At 37.1% G+C, this 19,964-nt stretch overlaps 1 protein-coding gene across 4 annotated transcripts in view; it reads left to right on the top strand.

The window, feature by feature from the left end:
- Nucleotides 1-2,094: 2,094 nt before the first annotated feature.
- The window catches only part of AKAP6 (A-kinase anchoring protein 6), a 284,802-nt gene continuing 266,932 nt past the window's right edge, over nt 2,095-19,964 (top strand). For all 4 annotated transcript variants that reach the window (XM_069858426.1, XM_069858427.1, XM_069858423.1 and 1 more), the window contains exon 1: nt 2,095-2,207. The gene's annotated coding sequence lies outside the window, so the exon portion shown is untranslated. The remainder of the gene's footprint in view (nt 2,208-19,964) is intronic.

Raw genomic sequence — 19,964 nt, forward strand, 5'->3', positions numbered from 1 at the left:
TGGAGGGTCTAGAGCACGGGCCTGGAACAGGTTGTCTGGTGGGGTTTGCTGCTACATTGTGGTGGGGCTAGCCTGGGGTGTGCTTCCCCGGTGTGCTTGCCCCACTAGTTGCACCTCCCTGGCATTCAGGAACAAAGGCCAAGCTGATGGCCCATGTATCAACTAGATTATGACTCCTGGCTTGCTATAATGATGATCCTGAATCTCATCATTTTTCTAAGAACAACACAACCTTACTGCCTCCATGAAATGCCATTCCCATAGCAGTTAAGCTGGTAAAATTTATACCAAATAGTAATTAGCAAAAGAGAAACAGTTCCTTTAATGAAAATGTTCAGAAACTCATGCCATTTGAACAATATTACAATCAGCGTACTGTAAACTTTGCTAAGTTGCGATGACATTCCTTAATTTTCATATCAGCCCAACCTAAATTGTATTTCAATCATGTTGTCCTCTCCTAAATTTGAATTATACCTTCAGAGACCTAAGAAAGTTTTAAATGTTCAAAAAACTAGAGCTATAGCTCTTTTGTGACTAAAACGTTATTAGGGGTCAGTAGTCTGGATTTGATACTGAGACAATTTGAGAGCTTTATTTTGTTGTTTGGAATGACATAAGTTTGACATTAGAAGGGAGAAACAGTCAAAAATGAGAACATATAAGGTCAAGACAGCACTATTTAGAATGGCTTCACACAAAGGTTTTGTATTTAATCCATTAATCTAAACATATGCATGTCTTTTTTCTTCTTATTTTCCTTTTCTTTCAAAGGTGGGTGATGGGGAAGAGGATATATAATTACTTCCTATTGTTTCCTCTGAAATAAAAGATCAAAATTTTTACTTACAGGCTGAAGTTTAAAGGAATGAAGGGCTTCAGGCAGTGGAATCCGTATTCATTTGGACATCTTCAGGGCATTCAATCTTCTGAGTTCAAGTTGGCCTTTTGTTTTACTCTGGGCATATCAAGTGCATAGGGTTCAGGTTTTTTCTGCTTTTTTTTCCCCCTGCCATGTAGAAAGCGATTTTCATGGCTAGGGAAAGCAGTTTTTGAGAGAAATTGTTCTCATCCAAATAGAACTGGCGTGTAGCCAAAAATGTGCTGGTTCTTCTTTGGGCGTGAATTTTAATTTCCAGCAGCTCCCTTTAATGCTTGTTCACAGAGACTTTGCTTCTCTCATCACAACTGTGAACAGAGGGTGTGAGCAAGCTCCCAATGCCAAAAGTAGAATCTACAGGCTCAGCCTCCAATCCCAACCTCTCAGGTAGGCTACAGGGAGGGCCTTTCCTCTTTGCTGGCCTTCCTGCTCTACCTGGGAGGTGGAGGCCCATTGGGCATGCAGCTTGCCCACAGCTTTCAAAGTCCTTGCTCATTTGTCTGCTCAATGGGCAGATGAAAGGCAGGCTATTCAGCATGCAGATGGTAGTGCAGATTGCCCTACAGTTGAAAAAAGATAAGAAGATTTTTACTTGACTGGCTAGATACTTCTTTGCCCTCTTGTGACTAAAAAGCACCTCCCCCCCTTTTTTTTTTATTTTAAACTCATTGTCATTCATTCAACAGTGTGAATTCTGCTCGTTTTGAAGTATCAAGTGTTTTTCCCTAGCAACAAGATTTTCCTTATAAATGACAGATTGGACATAGGAGCAGGGTGGGGCAGGGTGAAAATATATATTTCTTAAAATACTGTTCAATAACTATTGTCTTTACAGCCCTGGTGCTCAAATCATATTACTGACTATTTATTTTAAGTAAGATTCCCTTACGTGACAAACAAATTTGACTTATAAAATCGGTTCTTAATTTGACACGCATGGTGTCATGTTTTAAATATACAAATAATTTGTAGCTTACATATCTAAATTCTGTATCACCATGCAGGAATAATTTGTCTAAAATATTCCTTAACAGAAGGCATGCACTTGAACATAGGCTTCAAAATCTATAGCACAGTACTTTAAAACCCTGTTTGCATTTTGTCTGTTTCTTTAAAGGGCTTCCGTATTGTCTCAGGCTCCCCTGGAAATGCAGTAAGGATTCGCATCACATCTCCGTTGCCATGGCAACAGCAGCCTTTCCCATAATGAGCTGCATCATCTGAACTGATGTCACAGCATCATGCAGCAGGTCACGCAAGGCACCTCCTAGTATTGCATCTTACAGATGCCGTAAACATCAAAAGAGGATGATTTGAACAGGACATGGTAAGTGCAAAATGTTGTGCTGTTTTTAATTGCATCATTATTTTTACCTGCTTTGTGAGGTTTTCCTAATATAAGAAAGTGTGGGTTTTGCCTTATGAAAATCTTAGTGAAGAAAGATGCTGCATGCTTAAATATTATTTTTCAGGCAGAGAGGCTAAGACAAAGGCCTACAGAAAACACATTCAATCTGAATGTTTAGACTTGACTGCATTTATGATAATACCGTGAAGATTTGAAGAGATTATATTTAAATTTCATAATCCAATTAAAGTTGCTACAGTCTGATTTGCTTAAATAGAAAGAATAGCTGTTTTCCATTATAATGCCATAAACATAGCTTGTTCTTTTCCCTCTCTCTGTATGTAAGCGTTCCTCATATGTATAGCTCTTCTTTTAACCTATTTTATTTCAATAGCATGGATATCACTTATTTACTTTAATTGGCCTTCCATAATATGATAGTACTGAAAATACTTTGCAACCCCACGCTGAACAAGCGGCTAGAACAGTATTGATTTTAGAGATGGTTCAGCACTGTCCTATATCTGTTGGTGTTCTTAAAAAAGAAAAACACTGATATAATTGTCAAACAATAACCAGGTATTTTGAAAGTACAGTAGTTTTTAGCTTTTCCATTGACTTTCTTTCAATCTGCGTTTTCTTTTTTTTAATAGTAATATCCTTTTAGTGAATTTTAGATCTGTCTTTTGGGAAAACAAGTTTCTTTCTTTTTTTTTTTTTTGCTGCTGCAACTGCAGTAAAAGCTGTAGCTAAAGATTCTGGCATTCTGAGGAATTTTGCTATGAATAAGAATATTGCAGGAATAATTATAAAAGCTTCCACCTCTTAACACAAGAAGAAAATACCTATCTTTCATATTTAGCAAGATGGCTAAAATCATGTCTGTAATATTTAGCAATTCTTTACTCTGTCCAATGTTTATTTTATATTAAAGTGTTGGTTATGGAGGCCAGGATAATTTTGCTTAACTTTGAGTTAATCTTGCTGAATGTTATACAACAACACTAATTGTTTGATTTTTGTATGTTTAAAAGATTCAACCTTTCAGCTGCTTGCTATCAGAAGGAAAGAAAAGACCAGACACATGTCATTTTAATTGATCAATATGTCCACTAGGAATTAGGGAGTGGTCTCTGGCTCTGTTCTCTCTGTGTAGTTCATATTTCAGAAGTGCAGCAAGAAAAAAATAGCAGCCACTAATGTTGTAGTGGTGTCTATATTTCTCATGGTTTTTAGTCCTTTATACTCGACAAAGTATAGATTTAGAGTAGTAAATATAATGAGATTTAACTCTCTTCATACAGATGGATGTGATGGTCTTTTCTGGCACAAGCTGGAATGGAGATCCTGTATCTTAATTACTCAGTCTATAATGCATCATATATGTTTTTTTCGCATGGCCTGGGGACATTTGTTGGTTTTTTTCCCTACTGAAAAACACAAAGCAGATGATCATGAATGAACATTAGAATGATGTGGGTTAATTTATTTGTGATGCATTTTACAGCATGAAAGTAGTGGTCTCCTGCGCTTGCTCTCCTCTCCTTAGGCAAAGTCGGAAGGTATGAGTTAGCAAGAGGAAGGGAAGGAGAGCAGGACAGCTGATGTCTGGCTAGTGTCAGAATATGAGATGTTATGAGAGCTGGGGAGCCATGCATTTAACTTGCAACTTTAGGGACCATCAAAGAACAGTCAATATGTCTTGAGTGTAAGACATGCTTTGGAATATTACACCTTTATTAATAATAATGTATTTTGTTAGATTTTGCACATGACTTGATTATTGCTACAATTTCTCAGACTACAGTTAAAAATGAGAGGAAATACGTTGGGGAGAAAGAACTTTTGACAGTATTCATTGAGAGATGACCTGCTATGAAGCCCCCATGGCGGATTTTTTTGATTTTTCTGATAACAAGAATAGAAATCATGTTCTTTTTGCGAACAACTTTTCTTTTCCAGTTCTTGTTTCTCTCTATTCCACACCCTTCTCACAGCATGGTTTGCCCTGGGAAACACACCCTAAGACTGGAGCTGTGGTGACACTGCTTGCTTCTTGGTGAACATCTTGGCTAATTCTGACTCTGGCTGAATGCTTTGACTGTAGAATATTTCCTGCTAGTTTTTCTATGGGCCCAAGTGTTTCACTGTGATCTGTATATGAGGATAAGGCAGGGCATGGAGTGATGAAGAGGATCTTACTGTAAAAAGCAAGCCTAACTGCCTGAGTCAGAGCATGACTGAATGTAGAAATGCTACAGACGTAATACAATTTTGCTTACTGTTGAGGCAGTTTCATAATTGGTGCAATTATATGTAAGACAGTGTTCCACTGTGTGGTTTTTTTCTACAGCTGGTTTTATTCATCATTACTGAAGGCAATATGTTTTGTAAATACATATATATATCTCTCCAAAGAAGCTGAATTTGGACACTTAATCTGGAGGCTAATGTTCTTTATATGCAGTTTCATACTGATGTGTAGTTGGAGATAGGTGCATGCTGGCGAACTGAAAGGATGTTGCTGTTTAATTTTTGCCTTGCCAAAGGATTTTATATCATCAATTAAATAGATGCTTCACGGCTTAGTGCTGAACAGAGAGAAAAAGAAGCTTGATTGCTCCCAAAACAACTGTGGGAGTTGATGACAAAAGCTGAGTCCAGCAATGGAAGTTGGTACAATATTAACACTTTGTAGATGTTTTTGTCAGCATATGACAATGCAAAGCCTTCTGAGAGTGGATCAGAACATGTCCTCTATAGAAGGAAGCTTTTTCTTTTTAAGGAGCATTTGAGGGAATCCTATGCTCTAGACTTTATATTCTGTAGGTTATATCACAGTAGAACAGTGATGGGTGGGTGTCCCAGCCCTCCCCAGCACGTCTGGAATGGGTCTATGTCCAGGAAAGTCAAGTCAAAGGAGTCCTCTTTATAAGAAATCCTCAGGCATTGGTTAGAACTGGTGGCATTTCCAAAAATACTGGTGAAATATTAAAAATAATTCAAAAAATTCTGTAACATGTTATAATTTACTTGCACCCCTCTGTTATAATCAGTATTGTGTAAGGAAAGAAATTTTGACAGAGTTCTGGGTTTGATGTTCGTGTGTATAACTGTGCTTAGCGCTTCTAGTTTCAGGAAGAGGTAGTTGGCCACAACATATGAAGTTCCAGATCGGTATTTAAAAGAAACAAGATTTATATGTATCAAATGATACTGTGTTTTGCTTTTGAAATTGTAGATTTATTTTTTGTATTGTAAGCATGGCCTATGGAATATACTAAAGTATCTGCATATTCTCTCATGAGACGGTATACTGGTATTACTAGGATAAAATTAATAATACATGAATGCAAAGATGATATCAAGAGATCATCTTGCAACTTACTCATGTCTGAATACTAACATATCTGTGGACTGGAGGGGAAAAAGGTGTCCTTTGTTTTGCCCTTTTGATTAAAACAGCCACTTACTAAAAAAGATTTTGGCTACAGAAAATAGAAGTCATGTATGTTTCTTGTACAAAGGCTTATGGAATATTTTCTTTCTCATCTCTGGTTTTGTATATAACATTTTCTAGTGATTTTTTTTGAAAAAAACATCTAACCCCACTTTGCACTAATCAGGTTAAACCAAAAAATGCACAATATAAGTCCCTCAACTGTCTTGGTGTGATCAGAATAGTTTTAACTACATGAATAGTCATGCTATGTATGTCATATGCATGTATGTATGTCATGTGCTATGTATGTGCACACACGTGTGTGTATATATATCACATCAGAAGGATCATCATAAAAATCACTCTTTGAAAGTATCAAAATGTGCTTTTCTGAAGGAAAAGGTTTCTTATTTTTAAAATGCTTTCAAAAAGCTTTACTTCATGAGGAAAAGTGGTGGGAATAAAAAAATAAACAATGCAGTCAGCTCTTCCCTTCCTGTTTTGTGATTGAACTAAAGGTTTCAAATAGCTATACTCTTGGGTACTTTGACTCCCAGCAAGGCTGACTCAGCGTTTCATCCCTCCAAGGTCAAAAAAATCAGCTCTGTGCAGTTTACAGTGTCTGGCACTCTCAGACAAGATGTTTAAAGCCAGGAAGGTTCTCTGCTCTGTGTGAACTCTCAGTTCGTATGGCACGTGTTAGGTGCAGGCTTGCCCTGGCAGCTTTTCCAAAATGCTGTTGCCACCTGCTATTTGCCCAGTATTCAATCCCAATGCCAAGCAAGGAGGGACTTTCTCTCAACTGGTGAATGAACCTGGAAGTGAAGATAGCTTGTAAATGTAAGTTAAGTGTTCTCCATCCCGAAGGGGATAATCATTGTGTCCTGTAGAGAGTGTCAGTCTCGAAGTTAAAGGTGGAGGATGAGGATTGTGAATTGTAATGATGCTCTTACCTTTGGCATCTAAGTGGTTTCTGCAGCTTTTAAGAGCACCTAGGGCAAGTAGAGAGCTCTTTGGGTGACTGACTCTTTTACAGAGTGAGGCAGTAAAAAAGGTGCTGTGTAAGGGGAACCGCAGGAGCCTCCGTGTGGCAGTTGGACTTCTATGAGGCTGAGTGCAGGCACAGGAAGGCCTGACCCCAAGCACTGCTGGTGTACCAAGTCCTGTTACATTGTCTTAGGCACCAACTATACTAAGCAGATAGCCGAAATGTGCTCTTTCTTTGGCAAGGAGACCTTTGAAGTGATACTAACTGCTATAAGGAAACAGCTCTATGAAATAGATTTCCCAGCACCCATGGCACAGCGTCTTGTGGGAGCTGACACACTTAAAAACATGGCCTTTGTTAGTATCAGGTTGTACTAAAAAGAAGTCCTAGCTATTTTTAGGTGAAGAAGCACTCAACTGCAATAATTAGTTCTGTTTTCAGTCTGTAAATACATTACTTTTGCATATGTATCTTTTTATTTCAAGAGTTGCCCTGTACCGATTGTCTTGTAAATTGAATGTTGTCGTAGTTTCAGGATTGGGATGCAAACATAAAGTTGCTTTGTGAGCTGTAAAAGGATAATAATATTAATTTTTTTACCAACTCAGTGCGTGTATAAAATAAAGGATATCTGTATCTCTGTATCAGAATATAAAATTTTCTTTTTCTTTTCTTTCCCCCCCTCCAGTATCATTTCACAGCATTTTGTCTCTGGACTAAAAGCTTGTAACCAGATGTCTATTTCAGTCTTAAAATGCATGCCACCTAACCACCACAACTCCTCCATGCATACTATGGTAGACTTGCATTTCTTGTTTTCAGTTCTTGCTCAATTCTAGTGGGTATTGGCTTCCTCTGTGTCTTAGGTGTTTCTTCCAGCTTTCTGTTCCTGCAAGTTGAGCCTGATTGCTGTCTTCTACCAAGTTGTCATTCTTTTCTTATTTAAATGCTTTGGAAAAAAAGTTATATTTCCTCTGATGAGTCTCTAAAGAGAGAAATTTTGGGGTAATTACTATGTTTTAAAATTACAAAACAATTCAGAGATCTCTACAAAGTTTGTGTAGCTTTATACGCTTAATTGGCAACAGAAAGAAAAGTTCTGTGCACTTCGTAATTTTTACAAGAAATTACTCTTAGAAGTTTTAAAACAGCCTTTCCTCTATTGGCTTGATAAGTGGTTGTTCTTTGTTGACAGATTGCTGTGACAGAATATTCACTGCCGAGGGAGTTGATTTAAGAAAATATTTCTGCAAAATTGATTAAAAAAAAATAAAAGAAAACAACTTACCTGCTGAAGTATTAGGCTCGTTATATAAGAAATTGGAAAGTAAGGATAAATGCCTGGCTTGCACTACAAAGTGCAACCTTAGGTTCTTGTAAGTGAGTCTACCAAGAAATAATATTGATCAGGTGACTTGTATTGCATTTTTGCCCTTTCAATAGACCTGATTCAATAAACAAAGATTTTTGACAGGTATTTAGTTGATAGAGGCTGATAGAACTCATGCAATGAACACAAACCAAAAATAAAGGAGCCAGATATTGTCAAGTCTGATGGCTGTGTAGGATGATTTTTAAGCTGATATTGCAAGACAAGCCTTAAAGAAACTAGAATGAAATACTAGTTAACAATGACAAAACTAATGAAACACTTTTCTCAACATCTAGTTTTTGTCAGGAAAAACTGCACTTCAGAGTTGAGTGCTGTTCACAGAATAATTGGGGTCTATCAAGAATGTTTTCAAATAAGGGCATCTTTCAAAGCTGTTGCATGTAGTTACTCCAGGCTGCTTACAGTTTCAAGTGTGTTAGATCATATTCAGAAGCAGCTTTTCCTGCTGAGGAGGCTAATTCTCTGGTCAAGGCACTTCTGTACCAGCATGTATGTATCCTTTCTGTACTTCAAGCTGGACTGCTAGTCTCCTGAAACATACTATATTTTGTTAGAATAATAAATCATATTTTGATTGCCACAACAAAGCCTACCCAAACCCCATAGCTTCAGCTGGAAAAGGCTGCTGTGTGATGGATTTCAACGCATCTAGTCTGTGTTGCTAAGGCAGTGACACAGCAGATATGTGTGTTGCCATTTTAAGGGTGAGCTACTAAAATATGCACAGTATATTTTATGGATCCTTATTGTGCCATCTAGTCTTATTCCTTCTCGAAGCTTCATCGTGGTATTTAACTAGGTCATTAACAAGAACATCCCCATGTAATTTTTTATGACAATATGCACAGACACTTCAGAAAATAATCAGGGGATTTTTGGTTTTCTTGTATCTGGAGAAGGTGGAGTCCAAATATGATCTATGCATGATGCAGGAACAGGCAGTGTGTCAACAACAATGATGACTCTTCTTTCACAAGAAAACCATTTTGCACCTGGTTGCTATGCAATCTCTTTAAAACAAACCTTTTAAATAAACAGCGACTTGGCTTTCTATGTCTGTGAATTATGCAGAAAACTTCTTTCTTACTTCTTTTGTTCACCTTCATTATGCCATTTTGAATTAAATTGGAACTTCAGTGGTCCCACATATGTGATCCCTAAAATCTAAAAAAGATTTTTTCTAAAAGAAGGAAACGAACTTTTAGGATTTGTCATAGAATTACAGAATCATTTAGGTTGGAAAAGACCTTTAAGATCAACAAGTCCAACCATAAACCTAGCACTGCCAGGTGCACCACTAAACCATGTCCTTAAGTGCCACATCTACATGTCTTTTAAATACTTCTAGGGATGGTGAGTCCACCACTTCCCTGGGAAGCCTATTCCAAAGCTTTATGACCCTTTTGGTCAGGAAATTTTTCCTAATATTGAACCTAAACAGCCCCTGGTGCAACTAAAGGCCATTTCTTCTCTTTCTGTTGCTTGTTATTTATCAGAAGAGACCAACACCGGACTCACTACAACTATCTTTCAGGTAGATGTAAAGAGCAATAAAATCTCCTCTCAGCCTCCTTTGCTCTAGACTAAATAGCCCCAGTTCCCTCAGCCGTTCCACACAAGACTTGTGCTCTAGACTATTCACCAGCTTCTTTGCCCTTTACATACTCCAGCAGCTTGATGCTCTTCTTGTAGTGAGGGACCCAAAACTGAGCACAGTGTTCAAGGTGCAGCCCCACTAGTACTGAGTACAGGAGGACAGTCACATCTCTAGTCCTGCTGGCCACACTATTTTTGATACAAGTGAGGATGCTAATTTGCCTTCTTGGTCACCTGGACACACTGCTGTAACATATTCAGTTGTCTGTCAACCAGCACCCCCAAGTCTGTTTCCGGCTTTCCATCCACTCTTCCCCAAGCCTGCAGGGTTGTATGGAATTGTTGTGACCCAAGTGCAGGGCCTGGAACTTGGCCTTGTTGAATCTCATACAAATGACCTCAGCCCATCAATCCAACCTGTGCGGTTCTCTCTGTAGAACCTTCCTTCCCTCAAGGAGATTGACACTCCTGCCCAATGTGGCATCGTCTGCAAACTTACTAAAGGTACACCCTTGTCCAGGTCATCAATGAAGATATTAAACAGAACTGGCCCCAGTACTGAGCCCTGGGAATCACCGCTTGTGATCAGTCCCCAACTGGATTTAATTCCGTTCACCACAACTCTTTGGGGCCAGCCATCCAGCCATTTTTTTACCCAGTAAAGAGTACACCTGTCCTAGCCACACACAGCCAGTTTCTTCAGGAGAATGATGGATATCTGCATGCAGTATAGGCTATATGGCCTGAGCCAGGTGCACAGTTTATAGGCTCAGACATGTTCAGTCTATTTTAAAATGTTCTGAGATAAAGGATTGCACAGCAGAAAACTTACCAAATGTATGGAAAACTTTGTGGTATTGGCAAAACAAAAATTACATTTATAAGTAATGTGTGCCACAGTGTTGAGGCTGCTTAGTTGAAAAGAAAAGCTTAATCCCACAATTAAGTTTGAAAAGACCAGGCAGATACCTCTACTGGCTGAGTCTAAGTGTCTTCCATATAGACAAAGAGGCAGCAATACATGGTCCATTAAAGTTGAAGCAATATTCACATGCCATTCTGCTGTAAAAGAGATTATTCCTTTCCAGGGAATGAAGAGGGGCCCACCAGGCTTTTGCATGATCTTCAAGGACTCCTTTCCACAACTGGAGTTTGATAAGAATAATTCTGTAAAATTATGCTTTCTCAGTCATTGCTGATTCATTAAAACACCTATTGTTGATCTTCATTAAACTTTTTTTTGCTCAGCTATTGTTCAGGGAGCAGACAACCTAAAACAACTGATAACTGATGGATATGAATTAAAATGAGGTATAAGTTACACAGGGCTAACATATGTTCTGAATTAGGCACACCTCTGGGTTCTGGAGATATCACTCTTTCCTGTATAATAAATATTTATTTATAGAAACTAGAATAGCTCAGGGAAGAGGAGCATGGTGAGGAAAGTACCTTATGAGTGACCAAGAGTAAAAGTAGCCCCCACAATTAACCTGTATTGTTTTCTGATTTCCAGTACAATTTAGAATCCACTTCAGTTTAGCATTCCTTATACCTGCGTACTGGCATGTGGCTTTAATTCCTGTATTTATCCATTGAATTGTTAAAAGAACAGTCTAAGGATGTGCGTAATAAGTAAATAAATCAAGCTAGTATGCTAAACTCAGCACCTAAAAGTAATGTTATATGTATTTAAATTTCATCAGCGTGTTCTCCTGAACATTTTTTGAATTAATTACAAATGAAATTGTGTTTTTCTCTGTGGTCTTATTGGATATTAATTGTTATGGGATATGGGCTTGTATGGTTGGACTTAATGATCTCAAAGGTCTTTTCCAACCCAGTGATTCTATGATTCTATGGTTAGTGTTTTGGTTTTTTTTTTTTATATTATTCTCATTAACTGCCTAGTACCTCATGGTTTTAACTAATCCTTAATAAGTTCATACTCTGGACAGCAATTACTTAATCAAATGTACGAAGATAATACACGGTTCTGTGAAACACTAACTTGTCTGGTGCTTTCATTGGTGTGGGAGAACCACAGGGAAGGCAGAGTTTGCAAAAAACCTCAACAAATTTTCAGTCCATGAAATGATATTTCCCCTGTCTATATCCAACCTGAAAATTATATGTTCTGAAAGTGAAATTTGATAGCATTTGGAGCCAGGGAAATAAGCCACTTTGGCAGGGCTCAGATTTTTTTCTTTTTATTTTTTTTTTTTTCCCCAGCAATATATTCCTAGAATGCAGAAGGCCTCAGGGGCTGTAATTAGCCTCTCTTGGGCTGATTAGTGTTGGGAACTTCAAGATCCTTGATCAACAAAATAACATGTCCTGACAGCCTAGTGGAAGGAAGTACAGCATTTCACTCCACCCTGCAGAGAGCCAAGAAAATAATCGTTTTGGTAGATATTTTTCTCCTTTTATGAGAAAAAATGCCAGATATACTGAATACTCAGAGGTAGTTATCTCCTGGACCAGGATGTGTAGTGCTTTATTCCAGCCTATCAAAGCATTTTACTGAAAGTGAGGAAAGTATGACCTGTGCCGTAAGGCTCTGTTTAAACTCTCCTCATCTTATTGAGGGTTCATAACTGCTATCTGTGCTGTAAGAAAAATTAAGCTTTTTCTTAAAAAAAAAAGCAAGCATTTTTACATCTATAACTTAAAACTATACAGAAATGTACTGATGATTGAAAGGCCAAGTAGATAATTTCTACTGATCTATGTAGATCTATGATTGGACAAAATGTAAACAAGCATTTCAGTTTTAATTACATGTATTTAAAATCTAACTGCATAAAAGTGTTTATATTATTTTCAAAAATGGAAGTGCAATTGGCTGTCAAGAAAGACTAGCGAATGAATAATTAAATGGAATGTAGAATGTGTATATTGGAAATGGTTCAAATTTCCTTCTGAAAATTGTTTCAAGTAATCCTAAAGGATCTTCACTCAGAGGACTGAAATACTCAGCAATATACTATTGCAACAGGACTTGCAGACTATAGAAGTATGAATAGATGCATTGTTTGCAATCAAAAACCTTCAGAGCTGATTATACTATTAGACACCATTCGCTACAGTTTGTTTGCAACACTTTAACAATCTGTTCTAAGATGTATTTTTGAAGTGTCCCACATCCAGTTAGATTGAAATAGGATGAGAGGGGCAATGCTTCAATAACAAACAAAATTCTGTTCAGTGACCATTTAGAAGACTGGTAAAGGTGTAGATGTTGGTCACATTACCAGCCATTTGATATAAAATGTATTAATTTAGTGGCAACACTAGAGCTGAGTGCAGAAGAGCCCAGTAGAGAATCCAATGTTTCCCCATCATCATTAATCATAGGAGGGTCTAGTATTACTCTTTTGGGGTGGTAATGCAACACAAATATTTTCTTTTTTTTAAAGGGAGGAAAAATATTGTTCTTTACGATTAAAGGGATTAGAGGAGTAGAAGTGTGGGGATGGGAAGAGAGGCTGATATCTAAGCATTCACTTGACTAGCTCGTCAAATGTGTGTGCCAAGGACATTAATTTTTAACTCTAAGAAACAGATCTAGAATATATTCGTACACAGCAGGGAAAACTTAATTTAAAAAATGTACAAACATAATATGAGGTTTTTGGGAGTGTTTTTGTTTTTAAATAAGAGTGAGGGAGCTAGAAGTGTATAGTGGTATTTTAATGTCTCCCAGGCTTTGCAATGAGATAATTCCTGCTGCTGTGACAAGAATGAAGACTGTCAGAGTTTTCTTGAGAGTAGTGCAATGCAGTGGCTAGTAGAAGAAGGGTCTGCAGCACAGCAGCAGTGGGTGTGCTGCTCAGAGCCGGATTTAGTCTAGTCAAGATTGTGCACGCTTATAAATTATGTCTTGGAGCAGCCCAGAACTGTCAGCATAAGGTTAGTCTTGAAGCTGCTCTAGCATTTCTTTACTTTCATGATAATTTGTCTGCTGCAGTTATTACAGGCATGCCACTGAAACTTGCCTTGGGAGGTGTTTAGTTCTTGTTCAGGTCTTGTTCAGGTTCCTACTGCTTTCTCATGTTTCACTTCTAATGGAAATATGAACCTGTGAGTCTTATTCCAGGCTTACAGAGTCATTACTAAACTTCAGGCCCAGTGTCTTCTCATGTTGTGTAGGGCTGTGCTTGTTTTTTTTCTGGTTCTGTGATTTCCCCAAGGGAAGTGTCATGTGGTAAATTAAATGAAGCTAAGCAGAATCCTTGGAAGCAGCAAAACTGTTTAAAATGTGTGTGCCTCATTTGAGATTCAAAGGTTGGAAAAAGGGCTGTCTCTCTGAAAAGGTTTGGGAATAACTTGCTCCTCAGTTTCCAGCCATATAATGGAAATGTTATTGGTGTCTTGTGTGAAGTTCAGGCTGCTATTAGAGTTTTGTGGAGTTAGTGCTGGACTGCTGATTGAGATCTGAGCACAAGTAATATTATGCAGGTGGATTCTAGATTAATTTTTCAAAAAGCTAACATGAATTCCTTGTCTGCCTGATTGGTGACAAAATATCTTACCAAATTTAAGTGTTTCATTCCTGCTGCAATTTTTGAAATGTAGTATTAAGCCTTAAAAGGGTAATGAAGTCAAAATCTTCAGGAATGTATCAAGAGCTTTAGAGATGTGTGGCTTTATCTTCTAAAATGCCAAGTAAGATATGCATGGCCTGAAAGCATGATTTTAAAAAATTGGGGTTTTTTGTGGGGAGGGCTAGAATGCTTGAAATTAGATTATAGATTTGTCGGGCTTGTTTTGCTTTTATTTGAAATGTGAAGATTTCCCAGTTTAGGATCTCAGAATAAAAGATTCTTGTTGTACAGAAACAATGTTTCAAGTAGTAATTTCTTTGAACTAAAGCATAATGGCAAACTTAAAACATGAATTTACAGGAATTATTTATGATAGCCCCAGGGAATTAAGTCCTATTTAATGAAAAGACAGAGATAATTGTGAAAAAAGTGCAGACGGTAAGAACGTGAGTTTCAAGATCCACAGCTCCATCTACTAATATAATTCAACACAATTTTTGAAAAATCAGCAGTAGCTACAGTAGATGCCAGTTGTTTTTGTAGATTCTAAAGCCAAATAAGCCAAACACAGTACTGCAATCTACTTTGGTATTGATATTATGTTTCTGTAGTTATTGTTCTTATTAATGTTAATGTTGATATTATGTTTCTGTAGTTATTGTTCTTATTAATGTTAATGTTGTCAGAAAGAGAGACTTAGCATGTATAGCCATGCAGAGATGCACACAAAAGTCCTGAGTATTTCTGTCCCACCCCAAACCAGACATTGTGTGAGTCTAAGAGCAGGCCTGCAAAGGAATCGATAATCAAACTCAATAATCAATGCCAATTTGAATATTAAGCAGATATTCCTTTAATACACAGTACGACATCGGACACGCAGGGAATCATTTTATCTAATGCGTGTGTCCATTGAGGCTGGTTACAGGTAAACATACATATTCGTATAGATTCTCGGAAACACTGGCTGCATCTTCCAGGAAATACTGGTTAAACACACGTAGAAGTCATTATCATATCTTATCACCCACTCTCATATGTACATCAATGTTCCTTTGTGTCTTCAGAATCCTCTGATGCTCTTTATGTTATCTCCTTCCTCATTGTGTCCTCTTGGTGAGCTCAGGTCTATCCTTTATTCCTGCTGCAGGACTGTCCTTATTTTGACTAGTAAACAAGCTAAACTGTTACAATCACATTCTTTCGTACTGCAAGCTGGCCAAGAATTTATTCTTAATATTCTTATTACCCTTATTACTGCTTAAGCTAATTCATTCTCTTAAAATAATGATTTATTCCTTCCTTCAGAATGTACCAGGAAAGTGGCAAGTACATGAGAGGATACTAAAGATTTGTGACAAGAGCTCCTGTATGACCTATAACAGTCCTGTTAGGTGCTCCCCCCATCAGTTTCTGACAAGTAATATTTTTTTTTATTTTTTTTAAACTTGGTTTACAAAATGTTCTGCAAAAGTGGATACCCAGTCTAAAAAAAACCTTATGCTGGAGGTACAAGAAGGCAGCTGGGAACAACCCAGCTGGTGAGGATTAGAGTCTGGAGAAAGCATTAGAGACAGGGCACAGAGCAAGAAGAAAGAGTGTCGTAAGAACTACCTCAAGCCAAAGAAAGGAGAAATAGGGTTGCTACAGGCTGAATAGGTTTGCTGTGGGCTGTAACAAGCTGAAGGAGAATGAGGAAACAGCTGATACAAGCCAGCCAGAAGTTGAATGCTGCTTAAAGACTCCACAGACTCCTACTCCTCTTCAGCTCTGTCAAAATCACATGAGCATTGCAAACTCCGCTGTGGCCATCTAATGGATATGATGCACTATTTCTAGTCATAGTGGGAATAAGTCTAGGAAGTTTAAGGTACAATATGCAACAACATACATTTAATGGCATTATTTAGTATGTTTAGAGCATGCAGAAAATTAATCAGCAACAATTTAGGAGCTTTATAATAAACTTAACTTCAGCTAAGCAAGCTCATTTTTTAAATCCTCAGAGACTCTGCAGGATATTTTAATAGGGTTTTTTGTGATGTGGTTATTTCCTCAGTTTAAAAAACTAGACTAAATAAGTTCATTTTGAATAACTTCGGAAGGAGCCCTTGAATGGTAATGATTTTAGGTCACTGCTAAACTGGACCAGATGTGGATTAATAGCTCAACAGTGAAATGCTGCATATCCTATTACAAAGATTTTTAGGCCTATAGATTTGCCCTCTTGGCAATAAGCTTGCAATTAATGAGTAAGTCCTCAATGAAATACTTATATATTAAAAGGCAATAGTTGTTCCACTGCAATCCTCAATGATGTGGGGGTCCTTTCAAGCCAGTTATTGATGGAGCCATTTGTAATTATGAATAAGTTAATATGTGCAACATTCCCACCCAGAAATCTATTGCAGTCTCTGTTTGTGCTATAGAGGTTAGATGAGAACCATATTGAAACCAGAAACTAAACCTATTTTCTGGGTGAAATGGAGGAAATGGTATGAGGAAAGGTGCTAAATAAGGAATGAACTTTCTGAAATACTATCTAGAGGCTTAACAATATAAAAAGTTTTCTTCTAAAAAGAAGACATTATTGTCTCGCAGAGTTCTAAAGTCATTAACTTTCTGTTCTCTGAAATATCAAAAATAGAAAAAGATAATTTATCAGCCTTTGTTCCTGTTGATATTTAATGTAGACTAGAATAGTTCTGTTGAAAGGGACTTAAAATGATGACCGAGTCAAGCTGCCTGACCACTTCAGAGCTGAACAGAACTTAAAGCATGTGGTTAAGGACATTGTCCAAATGTCTCTTAAACACTGACGGGCTTGGGGCATTCAGACACCTCTCTAGGAAGCTTATTCCAATGTCTGACCACCCTCTTGGGAAAGAAACACTTCCTAATGTTCAGTCTGAACCTCCTGTGGTGCAGCTTTGAACCAGTAGAAGTGGCACGTAGGGATATGGTTTAATTGTGAACTTGTTGGTGCTAGGTTAACAGCTGGTCTTGATGATCTTAAGGGTGTTTCCCAACCAAAATGATTCTATGATTCCCATGTGTCCAGTGGGAATACCCGGATACCAAGGAGATTAGCACCTCCCTCTCCACTAGTGTCTCTAACTTTCTCCGAACTAGATAAACCCAGTGCCCTCAGCTGCTCCTCATAAGACATGGCTCCAGCTCCTTCACCAGTTTTGTTGCCCTCCTCTCAATGCACTCAGGTACATTAATATCTTTTTTAAATTGTGGGCCCTAGAACTGCACACAATGTTCGAGGCGAGACTGCACCAGCACTGAGTACAGTGGGATAATCAGCTCTTTTGACCAGCTGGTTACTCCGCATTTGATGTGGTTTGCCCTCTTGGTTTCCAGGGCACATTGATGACTCACATTGAGCCTGCTGTTAACCAGCACCCCCAGATCCCTTTCTGCAGGGTCGTTGTCCAGCCACTCCTCTCCCAATTTATACTTGTGCCCAGCGTTACCCAGCTTCATATTACCTTTTACTATAATAGATGTGAAAAAGTTAAAATGATTGGGCTCACAAGCTCACATAAGGTTGAAAGCTTGGTTGCATTTGATGCATAGTCTTCTATTCTTAGTCAATTTGTAGATATCCTCATTTTTGTTTAGTCAGATGTTTTGCAGTCTGAATTGATAAATGAACCCGTTGACAACGATGGATCATCCACCACACACTGTGGAGGTGTTCTGCCAGTTAACTAATGAAGCCTTTATCGCATCTGTAACCTCCACTATTAATTTTGTCCATGTGTCAATGCTTTGTCATAGAAGAATAAAAGAAAATATAACTAAATAGATAAGAATATAATTAAAATTCGTGTTTCTGAAGAAACTTTGTATCTTCACTTAGAAGTAATTATCAGTGCATATGTTTATATCATGAAACAGTAGGTCTGTCCTCTATTTAATTCAACATCAGTCTACATAGAAAAATATTTTTAAAATGTATGTGCTGTGATTTTAAAATTAAGACCTGGGAAGAAGGGAAAAAAGTGTATTTTTACTGACCTTGCAGTATTTAAATATTGAAAGTACAGAATAAGCTACTTGCATCTGCAAAACAAGAAACTATTAATACATATAGCTGTGTTACTTTCTGAGAATAATAGCCACAACCTTATGGCATAGAGCTTAATTTGATCAATGCTGATTTTGCATTCTTCATTAAGAATTTGTTTTGCTGGACTACTACATCAAAATACTGAATGATGATCTGCTTAATAAATCCAAGCATAGTAAAACTGCACCTTTAAAAGAGCAATTGAGGACTTAAATTAAAATTCTGGCATAAATTACATTTTCTGTGTATGAAATTAAATGAGAAACACAATTTCATATGCAAACACTTTTTTTCTGAAAAAAATGCATTTTCTTCAACAGTCTGAAGACTGCTCATGGCTTTATAAGTATCTAAGAGTATAGCTCACTAACAAAACTGTCCACAGATGAGTGAAACTCAGGAATTTTTTTCGCAATGCATTTGTGTTGGGCCAGAATAGTTCACTGAGTCCCAAAGTGAGGAAAATTGCTGGAATAGGAGTGAAAAGCCAGTTTGGTTCCTATCATTTAAATTTTTCTACAATTAAATTATTGCAGCTTTTTCACTGAGAGATACATACTCTATCATCTTAGTGCATTTTATAAAATTTCATTTTTTTTCCTTTTGGAAGTAAGAGATGGTAGTGATTCACGATTCCTTCTTTATTTTTCATTAAATTGACGGAAACACATTTCCATTGACTTTGCTGCCTTGAGGAGTATGTTTTTAATATTTTTCAAAGATATTTGCTTTCAAATATATATGAAATCCCCAAGAACGATTGCATTGCAAAACATAGTAAAAATTGTTGACCAAAGTAATAGAAAAATTAAAAAGAAAGAATAATATATTTTGTTACAGAGCTTTTCCTTGTTTCAAAATTAAAAAAAAAATGTATCTAAATGATTCTATAATGTATTTTGAATGATTCAAACAAACACTTATCTACCTTATTCTAAGAACTGTAGAAACATAACTAATAAAACATTTTGGAGTTGTTTTTCAAAGTCTTTTTCCTGTCTACACTGACTTATGGTTAAAAATTTGCAAACAAATTTTATAGAGAGAGAAGATTTTGAAATTCAAGTGATATTTTCTGGCCTCCATGAGAGAAGTTTCTGATTAGTGATGAAAAGACTAAAAAATTGTGACAAGTCAGAGGTTAATGGAAGATGAAATATTAATAATAACCTAAAAGTAACAAAAACTGTGTAACACTAGCTATGTATTTACAATGGCTTTCACAAACATTTTCTAATCTTTTAGAATAGTTCTAGGGATATAAAGTTTTCAGAATAAAACATTTTCAAAGGTAAAAATAAATGATGTGGTAATAGTAAAAATAACGGGAGTAGTAAAGCTGGTACCTATTACAGGCTCTTCCACTGACAGTTTCCTGAAGAAAAATGTATTATATGTAATAACAGAATTAAAAGCTAAGTGAGCGGTTGAAGTACAGCTAAAAATAGATAGCTTTTAAGTCTGCAGCTTTAATATATAGCAAAAGATATTGATCTTTTCAAGCTGTTTGGTATTCTCAAGCTATTCAGTCTTCTCAGAAGTGAAAAGAAGTATTCCTGTGGCTAATATGTGGGTTAAGTTGAACGCTTGTTTGGGCCCGATACAATTTGAAATGTGAATTTTTGGGATGTTTTGTTGTACTTTGCTCTCTGTATACTTCTTTCTGCATTTGGAAATTCTGAAGTACTA

This window comes from Phaenicophaeus curvirostris, chromosome 5 (genome assembly GCF_032191515.1).
Source record: "Phaenicophaeus curvirostris isolate KB17595 chromosome 5, BPBGC_Pcur_1.0, whole genome shotgun sequence".
Classification (NCBI taxonomy): Eukaryota; Metazoa; Chordata; class Aves; order Cuculiformes; family Cuculidae; genus Phaenicophaeus; species Phaenicophaeus curvirostris.